The sequence below is a fragment of the Ambystoma mexicanum genome, chromosome 5p (genome assembly GCF_040938575.1).
Source record: "Ambystoma mexicanum isolate Mex_15411 chromosome 5p, UKY_AmexF1_1, whole genome shotgun sequence".
NCBI lineage: Eukaryota > Metazoa > Chordata > Amphibia > Caudata > Ambystomatidae > Ambystoma > Ambystoma mexicanum.
In genome coordinates, this window is record NC_090930.1 from 323439553 (window position 1) to 323461636 (window position 22084).

Genomic DNA, 22084 nt, shown 5'->3' on the forward strand with positions numbered 1-22084 from the left:
CTACTGTGCGGGTAGTCCAATGGTGGTTTTAAAGCGCTTTGAAGCTAACCGGCGCTACTGTTTTTCCTTTGGCAACCCATTTCCCTCATGGCAACCCGGCCTTTCATTCCCGCACTGGTGGGTGGCAAGTGAGGCAACCATTTTAGTGTGCGCACAAATTGCGCAGCTTTCCTGGATTTCGGCGCACATGTGGGTTTTCCGCCATCTTGAATTTTCTAAGCCCACAGCACCAAATGTGGTGGCATGATAGCTTAAACGTGGGTCAGGACACCCAACACAACTCCTCACACATCTTCCTATGCATCAACCTATGGGTGACGTCACCAATCTTAAGTTCAGACAAGTGAAGAGACGATTGTGTGCAAAAGATGAATGCCTGTTTTCCTCACTCCCCACAAGTAAGCTCCAACCCCAAAATAACCCCACAGCTGTCTTCCCACCTCTGGAGTGGAGTATTCTCTTTATTTCTCGTGTTTATTGCAACCGACGTGTTGCCTGATGGTTGAAACGTCTCCCTCCAGGAGGCTTAACCAGAAAAAACACCTTCCAAAAGCTAGGATAGCCCCAGCTAACCCTTATGGGGATCCGTCATCTATGCTCTGAACTAAAATATCCAACACATAGGGATATCACAAATATAAAAGTTGTCACAGTACGAGCCTACTGTGTCCACAATACTTCCCCAGAGCCCTTCGCCACGGTACTCGAACAAACACAGAAAAGGGACATCTACCTCCGCTCAGGTTCCTATCACCATGCACATGTCAAAACAATACCAGCACCTCCCTTCCTCCGCATACATGAAACCCACCCACACAACACGTTGCCTGTTATGTGGACCATATTTAGGTTCTTTTACATTTGTCGATGCTGCTCTGCCGCAGTCTCCTCGTTAACCACTCGTCTGGCCCGTCTGAACTGCGTGGACACCTCACCGACTGCGGGCAGGATAGATTTCTCAAGGCGGCTCCCGACGGCCTATCTCCGGTTGCGCTGTCCAGTTATCTCACAATTTCTGTGAGAGTCTGCAGCCTTCTGGGCCCGACGGCTAAGGAGTCAACTTCTGGCCTGGATATCACCACAACGTATCTCGCTGGTGCTTCCAACTTGTTAGGAGCGGGTAGCCTGGTCTGGCTGAGATGCTCTGGGAGCCCACAGGGGTGAGCTCATGGAAGGCCTAACTCCTTCCCTCTGCCCAATCAAGAACGCCATGTCCACACAAGAGGCAAGGAATTACTGCAGGGATCACGTACATGGAAAAATGTCCATGCATTTCGCAACAGACCTTGGCTCGCAGGCCAGTTTTCATGGCATCACACATCACGATTGGTGTCATTTTCGGGAACATCTCAAAAACCTAACTTCAATTAGGATAGGCTGTTTAGTAGTAGGTCCCATATATAAACTTATGGAGGTGGTGTGTTATTGGACAATGTAGTGTCAGGTGGTACACTTGGCCATCCCCAAAAATGGTTACACTAAATTTGTTACAGTGGGCAAGCCCCATAATTGGTCGGTGACCACCACTGTCCACCCATAGGGTCCGTATTTTTCATTGGGTGAGCGGCGAGGACCCAAGCCTGGGACAACCTCTGTTCCCAGCCCACGGAACACCTCTGAATAATGCCTTGTGCAATTATGTATCTGCAAGGTGCAACTATGTGTCGGCATCATGGCGGTGTGTAGCCCATAGCTGTAATGAGCGTGCTCTGATTCCCAACGTAGTATTGTAATGTGACTATAACAACCTTGTTGCAGCTATTGTCTGGACAGTGGAACAGGTTGCTCTTCTAAGGCCCCAAATTTTGCAGCTCCTCAGCTCGGCCAGATCATTTTCTTGGACCCCACCTCTGTGAGCCCAAGACCTTAGAATTATTCAGTGATTTGTCAGAGAGCTCACCTCTCCTGCAGCCATTGTTACTCAGGTTCAGAGTGAGGAATGTCACTTGCAACAGTGCGACCCTGGCAGCGGCTTCGCTCCTGCCACAGTAGTTTGGTTTGCACATAATTTCTGAGTGGCTTGAGGTCCCCTTCCTGAGCCAATCGTGGCCTGCTAGATTTCTGAGGCCATAGTCTGGCTTCTACTGTACACGCCTTCTTCTAGTCGATAGGTTAGTGCGTTATCGCTGTCAGGTCTTTTGAGTGCTCCTGCCACATCATGGGTTTATTTGCATATGAGCGTCTGCAAGCATTTACACAAACTCTTCTTGCTTCTTGAATTACCTCGGTGCTATAGCAGGGCTAATGTCAAAATAATAAACGTGCAGACAGTATGTGTATGTGTGTGTCCTCTATCTATAGAGATGTATACTTGTGTTCTTCATGTAGTTGAATGTGTGTTCATGTCCAGGGTGTGTTGATGGCATGTTTGCTTCATGTCTAACGTAGATAAGTCGTCCTGGTGTCTCTAACGACAAGTGCCTTGGTTTCTTAGTGCTTAGTTGAGTCTGTCCATTTAACCATCTCCAGCTCCGTCGTGTGTCTTCTCGTTCACTCTGGGTAAGATTCGAACTACTGCTGGATTGTAGGGTCTGCTGGGAGGGTATCTCTCCTGCTAATTATCCATCGTGGGAGCAGTGGGAATGGATGCAAGTTTATATGACCGACTGCCATATTGTCGCAGATTCTTCTTTCCTGTTGAAGGGTCTTCTGGGTCGGAGGGCACGTTCTGATTCTCAGAGGTCAGAGATGGTATTCAAGATGAGTGTGACTTATTGGTTTAGGATACAATACAGAGAGGTACCACAGAGGATGGCTATGGCGCTTGAAGCACCACCATCCTTCTGTGAAGAGGATATGGCCAAGGTGCCCAGCATCCTATGGACAACAAGTCCCTATGATGCAGGGTGTCTGAAAGAAATAGGGGGAGTGAAGATAAAACTGAAACCAGGAGCAATCTTACCCAGAGTAAAACAGTATCCATACTCAAAAGAAGCAGATGAGGGAATTTATGAGACAATTGGTGCACTAGTGGAGCGAGGCATCTTAGTGCCATCAGAATCACCAGGCAACACAGCGGTGTACCCAGTCAAAAAATCTAAATGCGGGGAGTGGCTTTTTTATCCAGGATTTATGGCCTCTAAACCACTTCGTAGAAGCAAAGTATCCTCTGGTTTAAAATCCAGCAACAATTCTGTGCAGAATTCCGGCAGAACCTGCCTGTTTCACGGTCATAGACTTGGAAAATGCATTTTTCTCAGTACCACTGCACCCAGACTCACAAGACTTGATTTCCTTTGTGTATAGAAACCGAAAGTGGAAATACACAAAATGTCCTCAAGGGTACTGCGAGCCACCATCTATCTTTAACTGGGTCCTCCAGATGGACTTATGCAATGTACAGTTGGAGAACACGATCCTGCAGTACGTAGATGACATTTTGATCTGCAGCATGACAGAAGAGCAGTGCAGAAATGACTCATACGCCACACAGATTTCTGCTTATTGTATGCTAACAGAAGGTGAACAAACGTAATCAAGCATTATTAACGCTGCAAATGTATTGATGAATGGAGAGATCACTCTGAAGAATAGGAGCTTGAACAAGTAAAGGGTTGACACAGAGCCTACAAGTGAATAGTAACATAGAATAAGGCAAGAATTTGAGCAAGCCCTGAGGTAGATCTGAAGTTGAAGGTCAAAACATGTGTTGGCAAAAACTTTACAAATATAGTTGTAGTGGACAACATTTAGGTTGTACTAAAGATTAATGTTAGGAATTGTAACAGGCAGGAAGTGTACTATTATAGTTGAATTAGACAACAAGTAGATGGTGTTAGAAAGATTCATGTTAGGATTTGTAATACTATGGGCCTCATTACAACCCTGGCATTAAGGGGTTAACGGCACCGTAAAAGGCTGCGGCGCCGTTAAACCCTTAACGCCAGATTCACACTTTAAAGCCTGCTTTTTGCAGGCGTTAAAGTCCAATCCGCTAAGGGACCTTGGTGCTAATTACGGCACCGTAATTTACGGTGCCGTAATTAGCACCTTCCCCATTCCCATTGAGCCCTATGGGCCAAAAATGGGAATGGGGAAGGGGCCATGGTGAATGGGGATTTACCGCCCCGCCAACCTTGGAATTGGGCGGTAAATCCGCCATCCACCATGGCGGAATCCGGCATGGACCATGGTGCTAGTAGCACCATGGTCCAACGCCAGGGTTGTAATGAGGCCCTATTACTGTAATAAATAAGATTTGTGTCAAATTTTAATTGATTCACAATTCAGATCTGATGAACAAAAGATTTAACTTATTTCTAAGGGATCTGGCGCATTAGTAAGTTTTGTATCATTGAACCGCATGCTGACAGTGTTACAAAGTAGACAAAGCCAAACTACAGTACTGCCAGTAAGAGGTGCTATACATTGATATGATATGACATGATAGTTTATTTATATAGCACCTATGCACAATGTGTTTCAAAGCGCTTCAAGGCAAGGGCGGGAACAAGGGAAAATACAACGACATTCTTACAGGCCATGAACAGTAAGGATGTGAATTGAACTATCGTACTTGGCCTGGCGACATTTCAGATAGTGCAAGTGCTAAGACATAGATAGGGAATGGAGGGGGAGAGTGGGAAGGAAGTGGAAACAGACAGGTGACTACCGTACTAGGCCTGACGACATTTCTGGTAGAGCCGGAGGAAAACAAAAGGTGAGAGAGAGGGGTGCAGAAAGGGAGGGGAGGAACAAAAAAAGCGACTATTGTACTAGGCCTGCCAACATTTCAGATATTTCTGGAGGGAGAGGGGGGCATTAAGAGGATGGGGGAGCAACAGATGAGTTTGCTATCATACTAGCTCCAGGGACAATTCTGATAGAGTAGGTGCATAGAAGAAAGTAAGGGGAGGAGGGGAGGTGATAGGAAAAGAGAGAGGGGGGGAGAACAGAGAGTAAGCAGTCAAAAGAGTGGAGAAGCAAGAGGGGAGAGCGAATACAATTGCAGAAGTCAGTAGTAACACATAATGTTGCAAGCCAGGATACAAGATCAAGATGGGAACAGCATGATTCAGGGCCACCATGAGTACAAGATGCAAAGGAAGTCCTGCATGAGAGTTGAGAAAGGGTGACACACCCTGAATCAATGAAGTCCATAAAAGTAAAATCCAGCATTGGCCACAAGATGGTGATGGTGAAACCAGAAGGTATCAGGACAGACTCCTGTGTGCAGGAGGGGGTGGTGGGGACACAAGGGAACAACAAGGGGGGCCCAGAGACATTAGACAGACAATTTCCCAAAATGGCTGACGGATCACACCAGAAAGGAGGGCGACACTACGCAAGATAGCCAAACTCACGACAGTGAGAGAGATGCAGCAACTTTTGGGGTTGTGTAATTACTGCAGAGCATGGGTTTTCGATGAAAATACATACACAAGTCCCTTGCTAGGTGCTCTGAAGGAAGCACAAGGCAATTAACTGGAGGACAGAAATGACTGATGCATTCAACAAGCTGAAGGAAGCAAGGCAATATGCACAGATCCAGTGTTAGGGATCCCAGATTATAAAACAGAATTGTTCCTATTCTCACACTGATGGTGTAGTGATGAAAGCAGTACTAACACAGAAGACGAGCTTGGGGCACAAGCACATAGCATACTACAGTGAAAAACATAACCCAGTAATGAGAGGACACTACCAGCGCAAACAAGCTTTGGCTGCTGCCACATTCGCAATAGAGAAATCAGCAGGCACTACCCTGGGATGTACCACCACTCTTTGCGTGTAGCACACTCTCTTCGCAATACTGCAGGAGCCAAATATCACACTGACAACACAGAGAGCATCAGGGTATGAGGTGATACTATCAAATGCATCACTGAAGATAGTAAGGTGCAGACTTGTTAATCCAGCCATTTTCCTAGCAGACATTTTACAGGAAGGTGACTATGCACATTACTGCACAGAGAACATACAGGAATTCAGTGACACATGCCAAGTACATGAGGACGCACTTTTGGGGGAGATGTGCTGTACATTGATGGATACTTGACAATTGACAAGACAGATGGGTCAGACATACAAGAACCACAGTGGTGAGTTTGCGGGAAGATGGAACAAGTGAGGTAGTGGCCAGTGTAAGATTGCCATCACATTATTGTGCACAAGCAGTGGAGTTAGTGGCTCTAATACAAGCATTGGAGCATAGCGAGGGAAAGGAAGTGACAGTGTACTCAGACTCCGCGTATGTTACATCAACAGTTCACTCAGGACTGGTGTGATGGTTGAGGAGGGGATTCAGAAGAGCAGATGGGACACCAGTACAGCATACACTCTTATCAGGAAGACTGATCAAAGTTATACAGTACCCTGCACAGAAAGCAATAGTGAAGGGCCAGTCACACACACAAAGGGAAGGTCCTATCTCAAGGGGAAATGAAGCAGCAGACTCAGAAGCAAAATGTGTAGCATATTTTGGAAAGCTACTAGAAATGGAGGCAGCCTCGCATGCCCGAGACTTTGCAAGGAACATGGTACTGAAGGAAGGGTGCAATGCATTACCAGAAACACAGATTATGGAGTTGCAGGGATACTGCACCAGGGAAGAGAAAGAACTGTGGACAAGGAGGGGATGTGCAGTATCTCCATCAGACACCATATGGTGACAGAATATCACAGGGAAAGTGGTGATGCCACTAGCATTATTGAACACTGCACAGACACAGTTACACTATCCAACACACATGGGAAAATAGGTAATTGCTGCCCAGATTCGAGAAAGATGGTTTTGTGGCTGAATTTGTAAGCACTTGTTTGACATGTAAGCACTTGTTTGACAGCATGCCATACATTGAGAGTTATAAGGAAAGCCATACCTAGACGTGCAGGCCAATTTCAGCATCTACATGTCAATTCTGGTGACATGATCCAACTGTGTCAAGGATACCGCTACATGATAGTGGTTGTATGCCCATTTGCTAGATGGATTGAGGCAAGCACTTGTTCACATCCTGACGCTATCAGAGCAGTGAAATTCCTAGTCCAGGAAGTTTTCCCAAGATGGAGTATGTGTGAGGTCCTTCGGTCTGACAATGGCCCTCACTTCGCCAATGAGATGTTGAAGTACATAACCACGTTGCTGGGCATTCAAAATACATTCTCTTGTGCTTATCCCAAACAAGCAAATGGGATTTGTGAATGCCTGAATGTTCTGTTGAAAGAAGCAATAGCTAAAACAAAGCAGAGCACAAAGAAGAATTGGCCCCACTGCGTACCCTTTGCACTGTTTTCATTGCACAATAATCCAGGGTCCAACCACTATTTATCTCCCCATGGGGTAGTAACAGGATGCAGAGAGTAGTGCAGATGTGTTAGTCAGGAAATGTATGACTACATAACTTTCTTGATTGCTGGTGCCTCTTTTATCTCTCACCAGATACAACGACATAGGGGATGCCCAGAAGGCAGCAGTTTAAGCAACACTGACAATGAACCAAAAGAATCAAAGATTAAGAGACAAGTTAGCATTGCTGAGGAACTTCATCAGACGGTGGGATGCACCTAGATTTACTGGTCCCTACACAGTGGAAAATGTAGCAGACAGAGCTGTAAAACTCATGGGAAAAACGGTCTGGAATTACCTCATGGACATCAAGCTCTACCAAGCAGTGGCCTCACCTGGCAATGATTTCAACAGGGCCAACGATAAATAACCAAGAGGAGCAACACGACGATTCTTAATTTACACTGCTGAGCGGAGGACACCCAATGGTTATTCGCTCAAGAACAGCAGAGCTAGGGGACAAACTACTCATACATTTATAGTGAGGATCCACTGTCTGTTTGTTATTTTATTCTCTACATATATTCTTCGAGAAAGTCAACTGCAATAATTGATTATTACTTATGTTACCCACTGACTATCACCCTGATACCTTTAAATTTGAGGAGATCCCACTGTCTCCAAGCACGTTCACCCAGAGTGTATTATCTTGCCTTCGTAGAATATTTGGCCCATGCTTACCCACAAGACTAACAAGTCAACCCTTCTGTTCTCACCACATTGAGAGACCCAGGAGTAAGAGCAGTGTGGGAGCAGGTGTTTGTGCTTGCAATTAATGATTATATGGTCCACAGGGCTTAAATAATTAAATAAATACTAACCTAATAACACACCTTTTTGCGCATTTCAGGCGGGCAACAATATCTTCAAGCTGCACAAGGGTCAGCAGCACAGATAATGATAGGTGAAATAATAGAAATGGTGATTATATTGTTGTGTCTCTTTATTCCGAGTGGAGTATTTGCATTTATATTTTGGAGAATTTCGCTGGTTGCTAGCACTACCAATGTATCCTCTACTAATATTCCCCCAAACCTCAGCCTTTTCTAGCTCTTGGAGAGGCACCGAGTTTGGAGTTACCACCTCCACAATCAGCCTCACATGTTCATCAGCCTCCTCCTCACTAATGTTTCCACATCCTTCCACCTCACCTCAGGGGTGCCTAGACAGATAATCTGCAGCGTTGTTACTACCCGGCCGATACACCAACGAGACCCCATATTCCAGGAGCTCCAGCATCCACCTAAATCCAGGCTAGAATTTTGGAAGACAAGCCAGCCATGATCGGCACCAGGGGCTTGTGGTCAGTTACCACCATCACCAGCCATCCCAGCCTATACAGGCGAAAGTGCTGACACCCCCACAAGACTGCCAGGGCCTACCTCTCGATTTGTGAGTATCGCTGCTCTGTTTCTGACAAGGCCTTGCTCGTATAGGGGATCGGCCTGATCCCCCCATTAGCATCTGTCTGGGTGAGAACTGCACCCAGACCAAAAGGGCTGGTGTCCACCACGATCTCTGATGTCAGGGATGGATTGAAAAAAATGCCATGGTGTCCTCCACCGTCAGCGCTCCCTTCACATCTTCAAACGCGGCCTGCTTGAGCGGACCCCACTGCCATGTTGCCTCCTTCTTTGTGAGACTTCTCAGGGGCTCAGACCTGGAGGCTAGGTTCCAGCTGAACCGGCCACAATAGGGGACCATCCCCAAGAAGCTTTGGACTTCAGCCACATTCTCAGGGGGCCTTGCCTCCACAAAGTCCTTGACCATTCGTGGGTCAGGTGACATGCCTCCCTCCTTGAATACAAACTGAATAACTCAATGTTTTTATTGAGGAATTTGCATTTTTCCTTATGCAAGGTCAGTCTGAGTGCTTGCAGCCATTCCAGTTTCTCACTAGCCTCTCCATGTGTTCCACCTCTGTCTTCACAAACACCAGGATGTCGTCACTGATGTTGAAGACTCCATCCAAATCAACCTGGGCCCTACGAATTGTGTTTTGGAATACCTCCATCCTTGGAAGACACCTTAAGCTTACCCGCTTGTATCTGTAGAGGCCTTGGTGTGTGGTATAGGTGGTTTTGTACCTTGAGTCTGGATGCAACACCACTAGATAACACCCCGGCCGTAGGTAATGCTTTGAAAAGAAGCGCGCCTCTTCAAATTCCGCAATGATTTCATCGATCGTGGGTATGAAGTGTCCTTCACATTTGATGGCCTTGTTCGGGAGCCTCATGTCCACACAAATTCTCACCGACTCAGGTTGCTTAGGCTTCCTTGCAATGACTATTGGAGACACCCATAAGGTCGGTTCATCCATTATCGACAAGGTCCCGCAGATGGAATGGGACTCTGCGGTGTTTGAGCGCAATGGTTGTTACGACTTGTCAATGCTCAGCCTCACTGGTTCACTGGTCATGCAGCCTATTCCCCCAAAGAGCTGGCTGCACTTCATGAGCAGCCCCTGCACTTCTTCCACATACACTGAATAGGCGAAGCTCACAATGCCCAAAGCTTCTGCTGAGCAAGTGTTGCTGCTGATGCTCGTTACTTAGAATCAGGCCTTGATGGACGAACTTCCATACTCAACATTTGCCAAAAATGCTCCGGCCAATGGGATAGGCTGTTCACCACCAAAAGTGAATATGCACACTCTGGGCTTCTGTAATGTGGGCGGCGCCACCATGGCATCATAGTGCACCCTGGCCATTAAATTGACTGATGCTCCTGTGTCCACCAATACCAGTATCGTCGACTTGTTGACTTTCATGAGGCACTGTGTCTGCCTTCTGGTGGTGGCACGTAGCACACTGACACTAGAGATAAAGAAGATATTGTCCTCTTCATCCTCTTCTTCATCTTCATGAGGAACACCTTCCTCCCCTTGGTCTACTTGGGAGACATTGGGTGGTGGTGCTGTGGTCTAAAAACCCCTGCCCGTATCGGCCCTCTTGGTACCACCACCGCCAACAGGGCCCTGCACATACTGGCATAATGGTCGAGTGTCCCACAATGTCCACAAGCTTTCCCCTGAGCCAGGCACTCTGTGGGTGCAGAAGATTATACCCACACTTTATGCAGGATTCGAGGACTCTAGCACCTCTGTCACGCTGGCCACCACTTGGACGTCAGGCCTTTCTTCCTCCTTGACCGTGGCCCAAAGCACATACCTCTACCGTCTTTCCTGGATGCACTGTTGCATCCATTTTTGAGGTGCACACCTCCGAGACCTCCTGGCAATGGCTGGGCTCCAATATGCAGGGTAGCGTGAGTCCTGGTTCCCACAGCACCTGTCTGCGCAGTTTTCCAGATTTACAGCCTTGTATGAGTTGGGTCCTGATCATCGTTTGGGAATTCTCCCAGGCATGTGACAGAGACATCCGTTGCAACCGTTCATAGAAAGTGTCCAGAGACTCATCGTCCTTCTGTCTGCCACTGCACATCACGAAGCATTCATAGTCTGCGTTGGCCAGCATTATGAAGTGCTTGTATAGTGCATTCTGGGCCGCCGTGTACATTGCATACACAGGTGTCAGGGACTGAAATACTTCATGTACCGCTAGTCCCGCTGAGTAGAGAAGTGTGGCCACTTTACTGTCCTCATCCATCTCACCAGTGGCCCGGAAAGCACATGTCAAGCCAATCTATACAGAGCCTCCACCTTGGTCCAAGGTTTGACGGGGCCCCCCGAAATATCAAACTCGGGCATTGGTGTGAGCGCCTTTTGCTGTCTCAGTGCACGTGCACCCACTAGGTATGCTGGTCCTGCCACTGGTGCTTGGGCACCTGCACTACCAACCTGGTCATTCATGGTGGTGAGCACACAAGCACCCCACAAGAGCACTGGGGCCACAACTCACAGATGGCCTCTTGCCAGGCATACTGCGTTAAAATATTGAGCGTGATGATGTTGGCCAAATACTCCCCTTCCGGCTAGTTCTGATGAATGCGCTTCCACCAAACCACATAGTCACAAAATGCTTCTCCTGGCACCCAGTCCAGAATGACCAAAAATTGGGCTTTTAGCAACTTTCCACTACTCCACCCTAGGGCTTGCAATCATAGTAGCCCCCACCACACTACCAAATTCTGTCTGGAGCACATTGCTTCCAAAGGATTCAGTTTAGAACTATGAAACTTGTCTCAAAGGATAATAAGATGTCTGACTAAGTTTAGTAGGCCACCAGACTATCGTGATCACTTTATACTCTGTGAATTACCTGAAAAGCCATAATAATTTTCTACAAAATCATATAAATTCTGGTACATATTGTTGAGCCAGGCCTTTGTGTACAAAGAGTATGACATTCTTTCTTACAGTGCCCTTTCTGCCGTAAAGTGTGGCAAACCCACAAGGTTTTCTTTGGACACAGGAAAATGTATTGCAAAATGCACTTTTACACATGCATAAAGTTTGGTTTGAAAAACAACCAAGATAATATCTCAGACACTGATTTCTCCCCTCTGGCTAAACTCCAAAAATGAATGTGCATTGCTACGTGGGCAGAGTGTAACATAAGCTACAAGTACCTTGTATCCTGGTTCGACAAGTGCACCCAAAAGAGATCTCTTAGGTCTAACAATTCAAACAACCTGGTCCCAGAGTACTTTAAACGAAGATCCGACCTCAAGAGAAGAAAGGCGCTCTGACTGCAATTGTTTCTTTGCATAATCGCCTCGTGCTTTCCATTCTCCAGTGGTCTTTTATGGGCTCATGTGAACCTTTGATTTTCCCCTCACAGGAGAAAGGGATATGAATGTTGACAACTGGGGGAAAAAAGCCTTCCCATTCTGAACGCAGCCAAACTGTTTTGGGGTCTGTCTGAAGGGGTTGCAGTAAGACTCATACCTCAAATAATGTTATGGATACCAGTGGCACTCAACAGTGAATTACTCATACTTATTTTAATTAGTTATTAAAGTTATGTAAAATATATTTTTCTTAACTCTTGATACTAAAGAGTCAGAGGTTGTCCCTAGAGAAAGAACCCTTAAAGCAAACAAACTATGTAATCACGACAGACACACTGGTTGTGTACCCTCTGCACTCATATCGAGTCACAGGGCCTCATTACGAGCTTGCCGGTCCGGGTACAACAGTACCTTGCCGGTCCAGATACAATGGTACCGGTAAGCTTGCCAGTACCATTGTATCCGGACGGGAAACTCTGAGTTGTGCTCGCGGGTGCCTTTCATTCCGCCAGGTCTGACATGGCGGAATGAAAGGCACCCACGAGCACGGTACCATGTGGGGGTCAAATGGGAATAGGCAACAATTTTTTCTGGCACCCACAAATGGACAAATACCGGGTCCGGCAAGGGCGTAATAACCTGGTAATTGCACATTTCTGGGTGCCAGAAAATAATTAATGCCGGCGTCAGCCGTGCCTGTATTACAGACACGGTTACCGCCAGCCACATAATGAGGCTCATAGAGTTATTAACTCCTGAGCTGAATGTTATTGAAATTAAGTACTTTTTTTATAACAAAGTTTCATTTAATATTTCCTGCAAATCAATAACCTCGTAAATGTGTCAAACATAACAAAGTAATCACACTGAAACCCCTGACGTACCTGAACACCTCTGCCACTTAAATGCAGCGACTCCTGAAGAAAGAAAACTCTGTACAGCTGGGCACACATCAAATTCTCAACAATAGCACTATATCTTAAATCGCCAACAGCTCCCACCCACGTGCCTGACTATTGGGCTGCTTAGTAAAGCCTAGCCAGCCACCAAAGATTTAAGATGGCAAAATGCACACAACCATCTCTTAGAATATCCACCACATTGACTACGGTCATTGAGGGTGTTCGAATCACAAAGCGCATTCAGGCTATACAAATGGGGAAAGAATGCTATAAATAACACAATTAAATACAATACAATACATATGTTATGTGTTCACAACATTTTCAAAAGAACAAGTTCCATGGATTCTTCAAGTAGAACTTGAGTTTATAACAAATATGTATTCTTCATCTAATTCTGCTGGGTGTTGTACACCATAAGAAACCTTTTAACAGTAGTCCACCGTGTTTTGAATATAAACATATTCTTCTTCAGAGGGAAGGATTCTGTGTTTATTTCCTACTCATGAATACAAATCCATATCAATATTTGAATACATGCACTACAAAAAATTGTAGTCACATGACTTAAGCTACATAAACACTAACCTTTTCACAAAGTATAAGATCTCACTTGGGCGAAGTAGAAACCCTATCAAATAAATCATAATGGCAAGTTGTAGACCATATATGTAATCTCTTCAAAAATTAATAAGTACAAATACTCACTAATTGATGTAATCAGGTACAACACACAGAAATAAATGCAAATTCATGTAATTAATGGAATGCAAAAATCCCTGAAACAACATCAATAATCCAGTTACTAACTGAGTTACAATAACAAATATTACAAAGAAATGGTATGTCATTACATGGTTTTTACCTTCATTCGAGCACAAACAGCTAACTTCCTCACTGGTCTCATCTCACAATGTGACTAACCTGAGTATAGGTAAAATCTCTCTATTTATTACAAAATGCTCAGTAAATTACTGAACTTAGAAATAGGACGATATTCTAAATCTAATGGGACTCAAGGTGGTCTATGTACCCCATCTTTAAAGAGGTTAATTTCTGTAGTGATGCGGTCACAATGTACCCAATACATCATCAGTTCAACATTATTTAAATATTGAAGAAAAGGATGTATAGTTGTATAGAATGTCCTCAAATATTATTGCGAATGATGAAACTTGTCCATTAATTTCACATATGGGTTCCTATCTTTCTAATGGCATGAACATTAACAAACAAGTATTCTTGAGTATTAAACAATGATATAACAACATAGCTGTCATTCTATATAACTACTATCATGATAAATTCATGGAAGCAAAATGAGCATATGAATAAAATGTCATCAGTATGTTTTCAATAACACTCATTTGTTGTGGACATAACCTTACCATAATCAAACGTATTACATAATCAGAAATATAAAAGCCATAACTTTCATCATTTTCATTCTACTACATCAGTCGTTTGACTAAAGATCGGATTCTGAATTTGATATCCATGCCAGGCACTAGAAAAGTAGGATGGCTGACCCACATTAAATCTTTGTTTTACAAACTATAATGGCGACATAATTTTATGACCTATGCAGCTCTGAAAAAATCCCCACGACAGCTGAAAAGCAGAGTTATGTACATCTTGGCATCTGCCAGGGAGGACGACATACTGTTGTTTCATTAGGGACACCCTCTGACTCGTAGCATCAAGAATTACACAAATATATATTTTACTTAATTTTATGAATTCATTAAAATGAATATCAGTAATTCACATTTGAGTGCCCCTGGTATCTGTAACATTTTTGATTTTCTAGCTCTCTTTGCAGGTGCACCACTACTAAAATGTCTTTTGGCAAAATTGGCTTTATCACAGATAACAGAGCAGAGGTTTTAGGCTTCTCAGACGAGGAAACACCTCGAATGTTACATTTGATTAAAACTACACATAAAGATAATACAGGTGTAGATAAACCCGAATTGATAACTAAGCACTGGGAGATGTTGATATAGAAAAAAAAAGAAAAATTACATGCTTTGATGCTAGTGCCTTACCACACAATACAACGGATTCCACAGGGTTTGAGGATTGCAATATAACCAACATTATGTAAAGATAACCCTATTTTTTTAAAATATGTTGAGAGATATTGAAGAAAATCATCACTGGATTTGCTAATATTGACCATTGAAGAATTAGTGAATTCTTTAATGAGACTTGACACAGATATTATATAATTGAAACAAAAAAAATATCTGAGCAATTGAGTAAATATGAGTCAGATACAATACTGGAAGATATTAACCAACAATCTATTTACAAAAAAGAATTACGAAAAAGAATTGAAAGAGATAAAACTCAGGAAATTAAGAAGGGACACTATAGATTACACATTAGACATAATTTATACATGGCAGGAACATTATCAATTCAGACGCTGTGAACCACGCAGCTATATAAAGGACAAACCATTATCTAAAGAATTGAGAAGTACATCTTCTAACATTTCTAGTCTTGACAAAAGATGAACTGGGTGATGACGTAATAGATATTACACCTACTGACACCACTGAGGAATCTACACTAGAGAAGACTTGTTTAGGAGGTCCATCGAAGACCCCATCAGTCAAACAAGTTACTTTTATAGGACCAAGAAGGCCACTTGGAGAATTCAGAAAAAAAAATCTGTCAAGAAAAGTGAATCTAGTGAGTCACAAAACTTAGTAGTCAATGTATCAAAAGTACATTTGACTTCTATTCAACACAGACTGTTACAAAAAGCTCTAGCATTTGTTCCTAAATATTCTAGTACCTTGGTTCAGGACAAAATTCATTTGTATCGATTATTAGGTGAAATTAAATGTAAACTATTTTATGAACAACTTGAACGGGAAGATGATGAGTGTTCTCCTAAAAGTACCTTTAATCCAGATATTCAGAATTCAGTTCTGGTATTTTTTTATAGTATGGCACTGGATGATATTTGCAAAATGAACTATAAGAGAAAGAAAAGTGGTGACAATTTGACTATACAAGAAAGTTGTAGACTAAATTGAGATCGAATAACAACATAGTCATAAAACCACAGACAAAGGTGGGGCTATTGTAATACACGATGCTGATGATTATCTCGCTGAAATTCAATTCCAACTTGAGGATAGAGATGCATATATGAGAATCGTTTTTGACTCTACGAATCACGTTAAGGAATTGATCAAAAGCACACTTGAGGAAGCTTTTGAAAATGGCTGGATTTCTTCTAAAACTAAACGATTTTTGACTAAACAGCACCCTAAAATTAGCAAAGATGTATACAAATTTGAAAAAATCCCCAGGAAGATCGATCATCGCTGCCACAGACAGACTGTTAGAAAGGCTATCAAAATAAATGTATAATATTGTCCAACCTTTGATTCAGAATAGCAAGACCTATATAGGAGGCACTAGTGACTTTTTAAAAAAATTAGGAAGTATACAATTTGATACTACACATGATATTTTAGAAACTTTTGATGTTGTCAGTTTATGTACTTTGATTCCTAATGCTGAGGGTTTTGAAACAATAGCATGGTTATTACTAAGATCTGGACATATTGGATATTACCAAGTATTTGCACTTACCCTCTTGAAATTGATTTTACAAAATAACTTTATCAAATTTGATGAAAAACATGTATTACAAATTTTGAGAATTTCAATGGGGGCCATTATGATACAAAAGAATTATCTCAGACAAAATAGAACTTGCAGACAAACACAGGAATTTGAAAGAATTGTTTCTGAATAGGAAATTTAAGGATTGAGACATAACCAACAATTTGCATAAGGCTAAAAATATAACACGTTTGAACCTTTATCAACTATGCAAGTTAAGACTTCACCATCATTGCTTTATGTTACCCCATTCTCCAAGCATAGTAAGCAAATTCATAACATAGTTAAGAGAAATCGGAAACTATTGGACTTGAATCCAGCTTCAAATATTGTATCTACATATTTACCAACTTCCAGATCAATCAGAGATATGCTATTGCATGCAACTTTTTCAGGTGAATCACAAGATTTACCAAAAATGAAGGGTTCATTACCTTGCCATAACAGTGAACAATTGCAATAATATACTGTTAGGAAATAATGTAACACATTAATACAATGGCCAAAAGATAACATTAAGGCACACCTCTACTTGTGATCCTGCTAATGTGTTATAAGGTATGTCGGCATGCAGGTGCAACATCACAAACATGGAAGGATCTTCAGGCTGTGTAAATTCTATTAGCATGGACAGATATCTGGTCAGTTTAGTGTCAGTATTTCTATCATTTGCTTTAGCATTTGTGTCTATGTGTGAATAGCACTTAGTTTTGACACAGTATAGAAAGCATTACATGATGAAATGAGGGGCAGCAAATGACACTGGGCCTCACTATGAGTGTGCCGGTCTGGTAAAAATGGTGCCAGTGAGCGTACCGGCACTGTTGTTACTGGACCGGCACACTCCAAGTTCTGTGGGCAGCTGCTGTCCCACCCACCAGGTCAGACCTGGTGGGTGGGATGGCACCCGCCCGCAGACTTTGACGGAAACACTGGCACTGTTGCACACAGTGCGGGTGCTTCCATCCTCCCCATTCCCATTTGAGTCCTATTGGACTCAAATGGGAATCGGGAGTAACATTTTCCGGCGCCTGACTTCACGGACCGCCGGGGCTGTAATGCCCTGGTTATTACGTGAAGCCAAGTGCCAGATAAAATGGCAACTCTGGTGGCAGCCTGCCGGTTTTACCGGCACAGCTAATGTCGGGGTTGTAATGAGGCTCACTGTCCCTTACACTTAACATTTAGGCCTATGACACTCCAAAGTCTTCCTAGTAAGCATCACTTAATGAAATGATGCATTTGTTGTAGTGTAAAGAATGAGATTGTGCCACTATTGTATTAGGACAAGCTTTTTGTTAATGTCGAGTATATGGTTTAAATGCCAGATAGTGCAAGCATTGAGTCGGGTAGGCAAAAACTATTACTACCATAAGGACCAACTGCCATTTTAGCCAGAGCCCTGCCATATTGAATTAGGCCCAGAGGTCTCTGTCATTCAGGGAACCATGCCGCATTTCAGATCTTCTGTTCAGTTAATTTAATTAGACTTTATTCCTGCTTCACCCTGAGCGACTGTTCAGACGATCAAGGGCTTGGAGGAAGGGTGAAGCGCCACACAAAGATGGGTTAATGTTGCAAGACTTAGCTTTTCCCAGATACTTCAGACAGGCGATAGGTAACATTATGCGCCCAACATTAGATACATGTAATGGCAGTGAAGGAAACGTTTTGGTGTGACCAATGCCTAAAATCAAGACCTAGTTAGGGTATTGAGCTTGCCTATGCTCTACTGACCACTGAGGAGTGGTAGGGCCATTGGTACTGTTGCTGACAGGCTAAATAGAGCAAATAAATCAGATAAATTAGTCCTCAAGAGCAGTTCCTCGGCTGGGGTTTTATGAAGCCACCTGCTTACCAAGAGAGATATGGGAGGATGTGTGCTGGAAAGCAACATGTTTCAAGATGGGAGTCGCAAGAGGTGTTGCCAAATGTACAACTACATGGTTGAGAGTTGCTGAGGGGTGGCAAGTTGTCTGGTCTCGTGAGAAAGTAGTAGTGTGTCCATTCTGTTGCCACAGGGTACTGACTTTACTATTCACACTCTCTTCAGGATTGGGTCATCTTGGGGCATGCACATCTTGAAGATGTCCTGGGCAATGGGAAAAATCCATTGTAGCAACAGTAATATCAATAATATTGTCCAATAAATACTGAGGATTTTATTGCTGACAACACAATAAGGTCATCTGTAGGGGGTGGCATTTAAGTGACCATGGGTAGGTTACTGACCAATGGGTTTGGGTTACATAGGCTGTGCTTAGACGTTTTTATTGGGGCTAGCCAATGGGGAATGTAGGATTAACATGTACTTGATTTTTGTAACAAATGTTTTGTGGTTTTTGTCTATTAAAACTGTAAACTGATATGGGCGTGTTAAAAGCATTTTCAGTTTTTCAGTTCTACAGAGCTGACTGTCCCGCCTGGCTGTGTTTGTATGTAATAAATCCTGTTGTTCTTGCAAATCGTGAACTCTTTATTGATTTCTTGAATTGTTTTTTTTATCAATCAGTTTTTGGACCTACCGGACAGGCAAAATGTGTCTCTTTGGTATATTTTATTGAGTTGGGAATGACAACTAGAAAAGTCAAGATTTGTTGGGATGAACACATGTCCAATATTAGAACTAAGAATACGAGATCACCAGTAGCAGAACATTTTCTCACATATGGACACAACATTTCACAGATTAGATGTTTTATTCTGGAATGATTGCCATTATCTAGGAGATGAGGGAACATTCAATTATTGTTAGAACAGAAAGAAATCTTCTGGATTAAACAATTTGATTCTTTGAAACCGAGAGGGATGAATTTGGAGTATGATGTATCTAGCTTTATATGAGAATTCTGCATAAAATTAAAGTAACTTCAAAAGCTTGAGTTTGTTAATTTTATCACATTACATAGTTTCTAGAGTTATTAAACGTCATATCCTGTAATGAACTAAGATGGACCATCACCGTTGGGTTAATTGTGACTAGTTTACAGACTGCTCATGAATAAACAGTTAACTATATATGGACTTGTATGGACTTACAGGTAGACCGGACCAGTTCACTGCACAGTTAACTGCACAGAGCAATAGAGTTGTTCTTTAACATTCATAGAATTATGTTTGAATAATTTTTCATGCTATGTGAAATAGAAACATGAGTATAGAATTGTTGAACATAGGCAACGTTTCAATCCTGCTATATTTGAATGTAACTGATGCAAGTTATTGCTTTCATATTTCCGATTAAGTAGTTTGTTGCTTTATGGTTAGATTATGTCCACAACAAATTAGGGTTTTGAAAGCATCATTAAAATATGTTATACATATGCTCATTATGCTTTCATGAATGTATCATACTAATCATTATATAGAATGACAGCTATGTTCTTACATCATTGTTTAATATTCAAGAATACATGTTTGTTAATGTTCATGCCATTAGAATGATAGGAAAGCATATGTGAAATTAAAGGGCATTTTGGGTCTTTTAAACAATACTTGAGAACAATGTTCTTTGATTAATATAATACTATACATCCTTTTCTTCAAGATTTCAATAAGCCATGTTGGTCTAGAATTTACGATGTATTGGGTATATTTTGACTATTTTGACTACAACACTACATCACTACAGAAATGAACCTGAATGAAGAGGGCGCCCAAAGAACATCTTGAGTAACGTTAGATTTATAATACAGTCATGTTTCTATGTTCAGTAATTTACTCAGCATTGTGCAAGTAAATAGAGGGTTTTTACCTATGCTCGACTGAATGTAAAGACTGTGTGATGACATACCATTTGTTAGTAATAGTTCTTATATTCATTCATTTAGTAACATGAATATTGATGTTTTTCATGGATTATTTGCTTCCCATTAACAACATGAAGTCCCATTTATCTGTGGGTATTTTACCTGATTCCATCAATTACTGAATATTTTTACTCATAATTTCTTTAAGACATTACATACATGGCCTATATCTTCCTATTATGATTTATTTGAAGGGGTTACTCCTTCTCCCAAATGACCAGTGTTTGAGCGAGATCTTATATGTTGTGAAACGGTTAATGACTATATACCTCAAGTGATCAGACTACCATTTTTTGTAGAGCTTTTAATCAAATATTAATATGGATTTGTTTCAATTTGTAGGAAATAAACACAGAATCCTTTCCCCCTGAAGAAGAATATATTTATATTTGAAACACTTTGGCTACTGTTAGAAGACTTCCTATGTGTACAACACCAAGGAGAATTAGTTGAAGATGACATGTTTGTTATAAACTCGAATAATCTATGGAAATTGTTATTTTGAACATTTTGTGAACACATAACAAATGCATTGGTTACTTTGTCATGTTGGACAGATTTATGACGTTATTAATTTGCATGAAATATTAAATGAAACTTTGTTATAAAAAGTACTTTGTCTCAATCACATTCAATACAGTAGTCATTAATTGTTCAAAAAGGTTAAGAAGAGTCTATGATGCGATATGATTGCAGAGGGTAAACAACAGGTGTGTCTGTTGTGGTTACATCTTTAATTCCCAAAACAAGTCAGTTGCATTCACATATAGGTAGATTATAACTTTGTATACATTTTGAAGTAGTTTTGGATCCCATTTTAGTTCTGTGCATTGCACAGAAAAACCCTATGCGGATAAGCATACTTGTTTGAGCTGCTAGCACGATGACAGAAAAAAAACATATCATATATAATTACCTTGGGATGCATGTTTAAAACAAGCCCCATCCTGCTTAGCATGCTTGTGTTCTTAGGTTCCTTTTGGAAAGATGATTAACCTTTCCTGAATGACTGACTGACAACAGTGATGCTCATAAGATAAGGGTCTGAATTGACAAATGTTTACTATTAATTCACTTTCCTAAAGCCAATAGACAGTTGAAGCATAGAATTTGGACACTGATTTTCAGAATACCATGAGCACACGCCTCTGTTGTATGTAATTGCATTCTTTAAATGTTGCAATGTGGCTTAATAGATACTAATATGTCAGTGGATGTTCTCAGCACAAATATGTGTATGTCAGTGGTTCAATTACATTACCTATTTGTTTCCAGGGTAGACATCCCTAATACCAGTTTCTAAGGTGCAGGGCACTTTTCAAAAAGAAGGCTAATTAACATGCCTCTGTTTCATGCCGAATCCATTTACCAGACCTCTTACAATTTGAAAGAAACTGTTCTTGCCATACCTCAAAAAAATCGCTTGGGTCTGGAATACCTGATGACTGGTCCTTCATGGAGAATTCTGTCACCAGAGCTCAATACATTTGAAACAAACTGCTTTTGCAGCTCCTGGGAAAAGTTGGTTTTGTCTAGAATACCTGATGATTCCAACTCAGCCAAAACAAGCATGGCCCCCAACGCTAAGGTGTTCTCTTAAGGTTCTTCTTCACAAGAGACTCTGCCTGGGTTGGTGTCCTTGGTCTACTCCGAGTGACAAAGGAACAGTTTCCTTGCCCATGGACTTGTAGGAGTAACTGTGAGCCCTATGCAGGCACAACTTGACATGGATCAATTAGAGAGTT

General features: G+C 42.1%; 1 long non-coding RNA gene across 1 annotated transcript in view; it reads left to right on the forward strand.

Moving 5' to 3' along the window:
• LOC138481645 (uncharacterized) overlaps positions 1–20897 on the forward strand; it is a 306558-nt gene extending 285661 nt beyond the window's left edge. The window contains exon 3 of the long non-coding RNA XR_011274307.1: positions 20682–20897. This is a non-coding gene — a long non-coding RNA (uncharacterized lncRNA). The remainder of the gene's footprint in view (positions 1–20681) is intronic.
• Positions 20898–22084: the final 1187 nt, after the last annotated feature.